A 9,905-nucleotide genomic window follows, 5' to 3' on the forward strand; every position below is an offset into this window, starting at 1 on the left:
AAATGGGGGAAAAAGTGGCAGAAATTTTATTCAAATAAATAATAGCAGAAAACTTCGCAAATCTGGAGAAAGATATAAATATCCAGATACAAAAGGTTAAATGTCCCAATCAGATTCAATCCAAACAGTCTACATCAAGACATTGTAATCAAACTGTCAAAAATCAAAGACAGGATACTGAGAGCAGCAAAGGACGCAAATCACGTATCAGGGAGTTTCAGTAGTTTTAGCAGGGGACTTTTTAGCAGATTTAGACCAGGAGAAAGTGGAATTATTATTCTACTTTCAAAATGGATATTTTGAGATATTCAAATATTGAAGCATATTCAAAATGCTGAAGGAAAACAATTGTGAACCAAGAATACCATACCTGTCAAAGCTCTTCTTTGGAAATAAAGAGGAGATAGATTTCCCAAGCAAACAAAAGCTGAGGGAGTTCATCATCACCAGATCTGTCTTACAAAAAATGTTAAAGGTGGTACTTCAAGATGAGATTAAAAGATGCTAATTAGTAACAAAAAAAATGAAAGTATAAAACTCACAGGTAAAAATAATTTCACAACCATATTAAGAATACTCTGATACTATCATGATGGTGTATAAATTACTTCTGTCTTTAGTATGAAGGTTAAAAGACAAAATTACTAAATAATAGCTGCAATAATTTGTTAGGGGATAAACAATACAAAAATATTTAAATTTTGATATTAAAACTATGAAAATGTATGTGGGTGGAGTAAATATGTAGAGTTATCTTATGCAATCAAAATTAAGTTTGTTATCAGCTTAAAATAGCTTCTATATAATATATAAAATGTTTTACATTGAGCCTCATGGTAACCACAAATAAAAAAGCTATAGTAGATATACAAAAGGTAAAAAGTAGAAAATCTAAGGCATACGACTAAAGAATATGATCTAATCACAAAGGAAAACAACAAGAAAAAAAAGGAAAAAGGATCTACAAAATAACCAGAATACAATGAGCAAAATGGCATTAGTGAGCCCTTACCTATCAATATATTACCTAGAAGATAAACAGATTAAATTCTGCAACCAAGAAACACAGAGTAGCTAAACAGAGTTTTAAAGAAATCAATTATGTGAATCATTTCACTTTTTAAGGACACAAATACAGTAAAGAGAAAGAATGAAAAAATATATTCCATTCAAATGAAAGCCAAAAGACAGCAAGGGTAGCTATACTTTTATTTAAGTAAAAACCTGTATAACAAGACAAAAAGGATCATTATTAAATGATAAAGGGTTCAATTTATCAAGGAGATGTAGGAATTATAAACATGTATGCACCACCAATCAAAACATCTAAACATATAAAGCAAATATTAATAAATCTGAAGAAAGGGATAGACTGCAATATAACAATAGTAGGGGACATCAATATCCCACTTTTAACAATGAACAGATAATCCAGACAGAAAACCAACAGCAAAACATTGAACTTGAACTATACTTAGACCAAATGGACAAAAGAAACATATACAAAGCAGTCCATCCAACAGGGACAGAATACACATGTTGGTTTAGAATCATATCACATGTTAGGCACAGAACAAGTCTTAACAACTTTAAGAGAATTGAAATAACATCAAGAATTTTTTTCTGACCACAATGGTATGAATAAAACGGTATAAATGGAGAAATTCTGGAAAATTCACAATATGTGAAAATTAAACAACATGCTTCTGAACAACAAATGGGTCAAATAAAATTGAAAGAGAAATTATAAACATCTTGAGACAAGCAAAAATAGAAAAACAACATATGAAAACTTAGGGGATGCAGCAAAAGTGGTTCTAAGAGTGAAGTTAGACCTACATGAAACATATAAACACCTGCATGAAAACAGAAGCAATATATCAAAGAAATAACCGAACACATACTTACCTGGCAGGGGAGATACCATAATCATGAAGGCGGTTTTCCCAGGGCAAAGCTTATCCATTGCAGTCGGGATATGCTGACCCCTGTGATTTCCCCAAATGTAGGAAACTGAAATATATAATTTGCGGTAGTGGGGGACTGCATTCACGCTTTCCCCTAAAAAAAAAAAAAAAAAATAGAAAGAAAAGAAATAACCAAACATTACACCCCAAAGACCTAGAAAAAGAAGAATAAACTATGTATAAAGTTAGTAGAATGAAGGAAATAAGATCAGCATATAGATACATGAAATAGGGACTAGAAAAATCATAGAAAACATCAACACAAATAAGAGTTGGTTTTTTAAAAAGATAAACAGACTATGCCTGTAATCCCAGCACTTTGGGAATCCTAGGCAGGCGGATCACGAGGTCAGGAGATCGAGACCATCCTGGCTAACACGATGAAACCCTGTCTCCACTAAAAATACAAAAACAAAATTAGCCGGGAGTGGTGGCGGGCGCGTGTAGTAGAATGGCGTGAACCCGGGAGGCGGAGCTTGCAGTGAGCCGTGGAGATTGTGCCACCGCACTCCAGCCTGGGCAACAGAGCAAGACTGCATCTCAAAAATAAATAAATAAATAAAAATAAACAAAATTGGTCAACCCTTAGCAAGACTAGCTTAAAAAAATGAGAGAAGACTCAAATACATAAAATTATAAATGAAAAAGGAGACATTACAACTGATACCACAGAAATATAAATAATCATAAGCGGGTGCACTTGTACACTAACAAACTGAACAAATACCTAGACACATACAACCTATCAACACTGAATAATGAAGAAAGGGAAAATCAGAATAGATAAATAATAAGTAGGGAGATTTAATAAATAATTAGCTGTCTTCCATCAAAGAAAAACTTAAGACCCTTATTCACCATGATCAAGTGGAATTTATCCCTGGGATGCAAAAATGATTCAACATAAGCAAATACATAAATGTGATATACCATACTAACAGAATGTAAAACAAACAAAAAAGAACCCATATCTTTTGTCATATACAAAAATCAACTCAAAATGGATTAAAGACTTAAATGAAAGGCCTCAAACTGTGTAATTACTAGAAAAGAACAAAGGGGAAAAGCTCTATGACACTGGTCTAAGCATGATTTTTAGATATTACTCTAAATGTACAGGCATCCAAAGCAAAAATAGACAAATAGTGTTACATCAAAAACGTCTGCACAGTAAAGGAAACAATCAACAGAGTGAAGGGACAACCTACAAAATGAGATAATTTATTTGCAAACCATAGTCTGACAAGTGGTTAATATTCAAAATATATAAGTAACTTAATCAACTTACTAGTAAGAAAACAAATAATTCAATTTTTAAAAAGGACAAAGGACCTAAATAGACGTGTCTTAAAAGAAGTTATACAAATGGCCACCAGGTATATGAAAATTGTTTGACATCACTAAGTATTTGAGAAATACAACTTAAAATCACAATGAGATATTACCTCACACCTGTTAGGGTGGCTATTATCAAAAAGACCAAAGGTAAGTATTAAAAAGGATATAGAGAAAAGAGAACCCATGTACACTGTTCTTGGGACTGTAAATTAGCACAATCATTATGGAAAATGGTATGGAGATGCCCCCCAAATTAAAAAAAATGGAACTACCATATAATCTAGGAACCCTACTCCTGGGTTTATATCCAGAGTATGATAATATGTCAAATAGATATTTGCACTCCAATGTTCACTGCAACAACAGCCAAGATATAAAATGAACTTCAGTGCCTCTCAACAATTGATGAGATAAAGAAAATGTGGTATGTATTCACGAAGGAATGCTACTAGTGAGTAGTATTTTAAAAGAAAACACTAGCATTTGTGATGACATGGATGAACTTGGTGGAAATTATTTTAAGTGAAACAAGCCAGGAACAGAAAGAGAAATACCACAATTTCTCACTTACATGTAGAATGTATAAAAGTCAAACTCATAGAAACAAAGAGTGTAATGGTGGGTACAAGAAACTGGGAGGTGTGGTGAATGGGGAGATATTCAAAAGTCACAAAATTCCAGCTAAATAGAACTAATAACAGCACATCTATTGTATATCATGGTGGCTAAAGTTAGAAACAATACATTACATACTTAAAAATGAGTGAGAAAGTAGATTTTTAATTATTCTTACCACAAAAAAGGTACAAGTATGTGAGATAATATATATATTAAATATCTTTATATACAACACAAACATATACAATTTTGTTAAGAACATTTTAAAAATAAAAAAGACAGTTATAACACAGATGTAAAAATTGTCATGAAGGGAATTGAAAATAACTATTTATAATGTTAAGGGACAATGAAAAAGTGGACAACATTCATAAACATATGGGTAATGTTTAAGAATCAATAGAAAATGCTAAAAATAAAAAACACTATTCCCACAAATGAAGATTGTCAGAGTGGATAATAAAAACAATGTGCAACTATAGGTTGTTTATAAGAACCTCACTTTAAAATAAAAGTGAAGTTACTTTAGGTTAGAAGTAAAATATAGGGCTGGGCGCGGTTGCTCATACCTGTAATCCCAGCATTTTGGGAGACTGAGGCAAGCGGATCACTTGAGGCCAGGAGGTCAACACCAGTCTGGCCAACACGGCGAAACCTACCTCTAATACAAATACAAAAATTAGCCAGCCATGGTGTTGCGCGGCTGTAATCCCAGCTACTCAGGAGACTGAGGCATGAGAATCACTTGAACCCAGGAGGCAGAGGTTGCCATGAGCCAAGATTGTGCCACTGCACTCCAGCGTAGGCAATAGAGTGAAACTCTGTCTCAAAAAAAGGAGAAGGAGTAAAGATATGGAAAAATATATGCCATACTAGCCATACTAACTATATTAGTCCATTCTCATGTTGCTAAAAAAGACATATGGAAGATGGGGTAATTTATAAAGGAAACACATTACAAGAAAAAACAAAAACAAAAACAAATACTGCAGACCAGTATCTCTCATAGACACAAAAATTATTTGGCAAAGTATTAGCAAATTGAAACTAACAGTGAGTGAATGAAATTTATTTCAGGTATGGCTCAACAATTAAAAAATTAATCAGTGCACCCTACAACATGAACAAACTAGAAAAGAAAAATCATAAAATCTCATCAATTGATTCAGAAAGAACATATAAAAAAATCCAACACTCATTCATGACAAAAACTCTCAGCAAACTAAGAACAAATGAAAACATCCTGCACTTGATAGGTAATATCTGTGGAAAATCTATAACTAACATTGTCCATAATGTTGAAAAAGTGGATACTTACTCCTAAAATAGAGAACAAGGCAAGAATGTCTTTTTTCACCACCCTTATTCAACATTGCATTGGAAGTCCTAGCTAGTGCAAGAAGTCAAGTAAAATAAATTAATCAAAAGGTATAAGAGAAAAGGAAGAAATAAAGCTGTCTTTGTTCACAGATGACAATCAGAGATGATATGATTGTCTGTGTAGAAAATCCCAAAGAATCAATGGAAAAAGACCACCTGAAAATAACAAGTAATTATTGCAACAGTACAGGATACAAAGTTAATTTGAAAAATCAAATGTTTTCCTATATATCAGCAATAAACATTTAGAATTTGAAATTAACAACATAATACCATTAGGATCTATATGTGGAAAATTACAAAATGCCAATATAAAAAACAATGAAACTCCAAATAAATGAGGAGATATTCTGTGTTTCTATATTGGTAGATTCATTACTGTTAAGATGTCAATTCTTCCCAGCTTGATGTATAGATTCAGTGCAATCTCAGTCAATATATCCCAAACTATTTGGTAGATATTAAGAAACTGACTCTAAAGTCTATATGAAAAACCAAAAGACCTAGAATAGCCAACACAATATTGAAGATGAAAAATAAAGGTGGAGAACAGATGCTACTCAATTTTAAGAAATATTATGTCTGCAATAATTAAGAGAGTATGGTATTTGTGAAAGTACAGAGAAAAGGCATGAGGAGAAGGCTGGAGTTATCAATAGACCATATTGGAGAACTCAGAAATAGATTCACATATATAATCAAATAATATTTGACAACAAGGCAATAAAAATTAAATGGAGAAAGGCTAATCATTTCAAGAAATGGTGCTGAAATAATGGAACATCAATATGCCAAATAGTGAAGATAGACAGAGACCTTACCCCTTATAGGAATATTAACCGAAATGGATCTTAGGCCAAAATGTAAAATACAAAACTATAAAACTCTTTGAAAAAGGCATAGGAGAAAATCTTCATGAACTTGGCTGTGGTGATGAATTTTTAAGTATAACACTAATAGTACAACCCCTAAAAAGGGAAAAAAGAAATAATGTTTGACATTATTAAACATACAATTTCTGCTCTGGGAAACACATTAAGAGAATGAAAAGATAAGGCACAGGTTGGTAGACCTCAAAACACATATCTGAGGAAGTACTTGTATCAAAAATAGACAAAATACCCTTAATACTCAACAATAAATAAACAGCCCAATTGAAAATTGTCACAAAAAATGAAAAGACGCCTTATCATAGAAAATATACAGATAGCAAATAAGCATATGAAAAGATTTTGAACATGGTTTGTCATTAGGAAATTGTAAATTAATACAACAATAAGATATCTCTACACACCTTTTAGAATGGTTAAACTCCAGAATAAATTGACAATATCAACTGCTGGTGAGAATGCAGAGCAACAGAAATTCTCATTCACTGCTGGTGGGAATGCAAAATGGCATGGCTTCTTTGAAAAACAGTTTGGCAGTCTTAAAAAATTTAACATAGTCTTTTCATACATTCCAGTCATCATGCTCATAGGTATTTACCGAACTGATTAAAAAAAATTACCCATAATGTACATGAATGTCCATAGCACCTCTATTCATAATTGCTAAATATTTGAAGCAACCAAGATTTCCTTCAATGTATTTGATAATGGATAATGTATAAATCAACTGTGACACATATAGAATGAAATACTATTCATCAATAAAAATTATTCTTGATGAAGTAGAAAAACAATGAGTTATCAAGCCAAAACAAAATGATGATTAATCTTAAATGCATAATGCTATGTGAAAAAGGCCTGAAAAAGTCTGACAAAGCTACATACTTTACAAGTCCAATTATATGACGTTTTGGAAAAGGCAAATTCTAAAGGTGGCCAACAAATCAGTGGTTAACAAGGCTTACGTTGGGGCACACTGCATAGGCTAAGCACAAGGATTTTTAGTGTAGTGAAATTATTCTCTATAATACTGTAATGGTGGGTACAAGGCAATAAGCATTGTCAAAACCTGTAAGACTGTACAACAAAAAGAATATGTCTTAATTTATGCAATTAAAAATATTTATAGGCTGGGCACAGTGGCTCACACCTGTAATCCCAGCATTTTAGGAGGTCGAGACGGGCGGATCACTTGAGGTCAGGAGTTTAAGACCTGCCTGGCCAACATGATGAAACACCATCTCTACTAAAAAAGACAAAAATTAGCTGAGCATAGTAGCATATGCCTGTAACTCCAGATACTCGGGAGGCTGAGGAGGGAGGATTGGTTGAACCTGGGAGGTGGAGGTTGCAGTGAGCCAAGATCGTGCCACTGCACTCCAGCTTTGGTGACAGAGCAAGACTTTGTCTCAAAAAAAAAAAAAAAAAAAAAAAAAAAAAAGGAATTTCAGGATGGAAGACAAAATGTGACAAATGAATCTAAATTTATTACAAATGTATGAAACAAATCTGTCGGTTTTTTGAGGCTATCATTTGTTTTTTCTTCTGTCCTGAAGATAGTTTTGGTCATTCCACAATTTTAGATGAATTGGAATTTCTCAGCACCATCTTCTAATTTTCAATATCATACTAAGCATTATATTAACAAGCTAATTATCTCTATTTGATAGGTGATCTTTGATTATTGAATGTAAAAAATATCTTATTTGGCTTCTGAATTTTTAGCCATTTTACATTGTTAATATTACTGATAATTTCTGGAATCATCAATTTATGTTTTTGATTAATACTGAAAATTTTTCATATGATTTCAATTGTTGCCTCCTTTTCACAGTGTCTGTTTTCTCTTTCTGGACTCTAATAATTTTCATACTGATTTTTTTTCTTCTATCTTTGTAGTCATTTGGTCGCTTAACTTTTATTTCATATTTTAAGTCCCTGTCTCTATCTCCTGTATTCTGAATAGATACTGCAGCTGTGTTTAACTTACTGTTTAAAATATAAGTTTTTAAATTTGGAATTATAAACACACAGAAACACATACATACATGTATGCACATGATTTATTTAACATTATTTATTATTTCTGGTCATGCCATATCTGAAATCTATGAATGTTTTCATCTCTTTTTGTGGTTTCTGGTCACTCATTCATAGAATATTGATTTTCGTGTTTTCTAATTTTTGTATGAACTCATTTTATTGAGTTTGATATTTGAGTTGAAAATTCTGAGGGCTTGAATTAAGAATGCTTTCATAAAGACAGGACTTTCATCTGCTCTGCTAAGAGCCATTTTAGCTTCTTTGAATCATCCCTTCCCTACATTCCTTTGAACAAAGGCTTAGTCTCTTTAATATTGCAGTGAGGTAGGCTTTCCCCATCAGGTTAACCTTGCCTTTTATTTCTGATCTTGCTTTCTTTGCACTGCTTCATGCTACTTGCACTGATGCCACCTCCTGAATTCAGTGTCTTCTTTCCTTTCCTGTCTTTTGTTTGTTTGTTTTAATTTCATTGCTTTCTATTAAGTACAGGCATGTACTAAAATATATGTTTTGTGTAGTACAAAAGTACGCCTCCCAAGATATCTAGCCCACCAATGAAATGGTAAAATTTCTTAACCAATTTTATGAAGATTTTTAGAACTTAATAATATGATTATACATGCGCATGATTTTGTGTTCTGCATGCAACCAATTTAACAGTACCAGAAAGACTAGAGGAAGATTCAGGGAAAGATATATGGAACAAAAAAAACTATACTCTGTTACTCCCTTTCTACTCCAAACCCTTAATGATAGGGAATGAAATATAATAGAAAAAGTTATTTTTATAACTATTAGCTTATGTTAGGAATTATAAATATTCACATATTTCCAACATATATTTCTCAGAAGTATGTTTTATTTAATTTTCATTATATCTTTGTAAGGTAGGTATTATTATTATTGTTATTATTATTATTATTATTATTTTGAGACAGAATCTCGCTCTTTGGCCAGGTTGGAGTGCAGTGGTGCGATCTTGTCTCATTGCAGCCTCCACTTCCTGGGTTCAAGTGATTCTCCTGCCTTGGCCTCCTGAGTAGCTGGGACTATAGGCACATGCCACTCGCTCAGCTCATTTTTGTATTTTAGACCATGTTGGCCAGGATGGTCTCCATCTCTTGACCCTGTGAACCACCTGCCTCAGTCTTCAAAAGTGCTGGGATTACAGGCGTGAGCCACCGTGCCCGGCCTAAGGTAGGTATTATTAATATTTATTGTTACTCTAATTATTATAGTTTAAGATACTGAGGTCAAGAGTAGTTAACAAATTTAGATAGCCTGTGTCTAGATGTCATGCTTTTGCACCTCACTGTATTTGAAAACATTAAGCATTTTGGTGGTGTGGTGGCAGAAAGGAAAGAGCAAATTGGATCACAGTTTAAAAGCAAAAAATGGTAATCAAGATTTTGAATTCTGAAGGGTATTGGAGGCTTCAAGTAATTCACGTAAGATGGTGGACTAAAGTCAAGGCTGCTGCTTGAAGTCTAGAACTGGAGTGCACCCCTGTTCCTTTATGAAGGTAAAAAATATATATATAGTTTGTTCGAAAAGGAGGCATGACCACAATACTGGAGACATATTTTTCAGTATGAAATAGCGTCTATCGAATAAAACTTGAAAGTGGAGGCAGCTCATTGTGCACAAGATAAAGGAGGAACTAATTTAT

General features: G+C 33.0%; 1 non-coding gene across 1 annotated transcript; it reads left to right on the forward strand.

Moving 5' to 3' along the window:
• The first annotated feature begins 1,900 nt into the window (after positions 1-1,900).
• On the forward strand, positions 1,901-2,064 carry LOC126951895 (U1 spliceosomal RNA). The gene has a single exon (XR_007724729.1). It is a non-coding gene; the product is annotated as a U1 spliceosomal RNA (small nuclear RNA).
• The last annotated feature ends 7,841 nt before the right edge of the window (positions 2,065-9,905 follow it).

The sequence above is a fragment of the Macaca thibetana genome, chromosome 3, assembly GCF_024542745.1.
Source record: "Macaca thibetana thibetana isolate TM-01 chromosome 3, ASM2454274v1, whole genome shotgun sequence".
NCBI lineage: Eukaryota > Metazoa > Chordata > Mammalia > Primates > Cercopithecidae > Macaca > Macaca thibetana.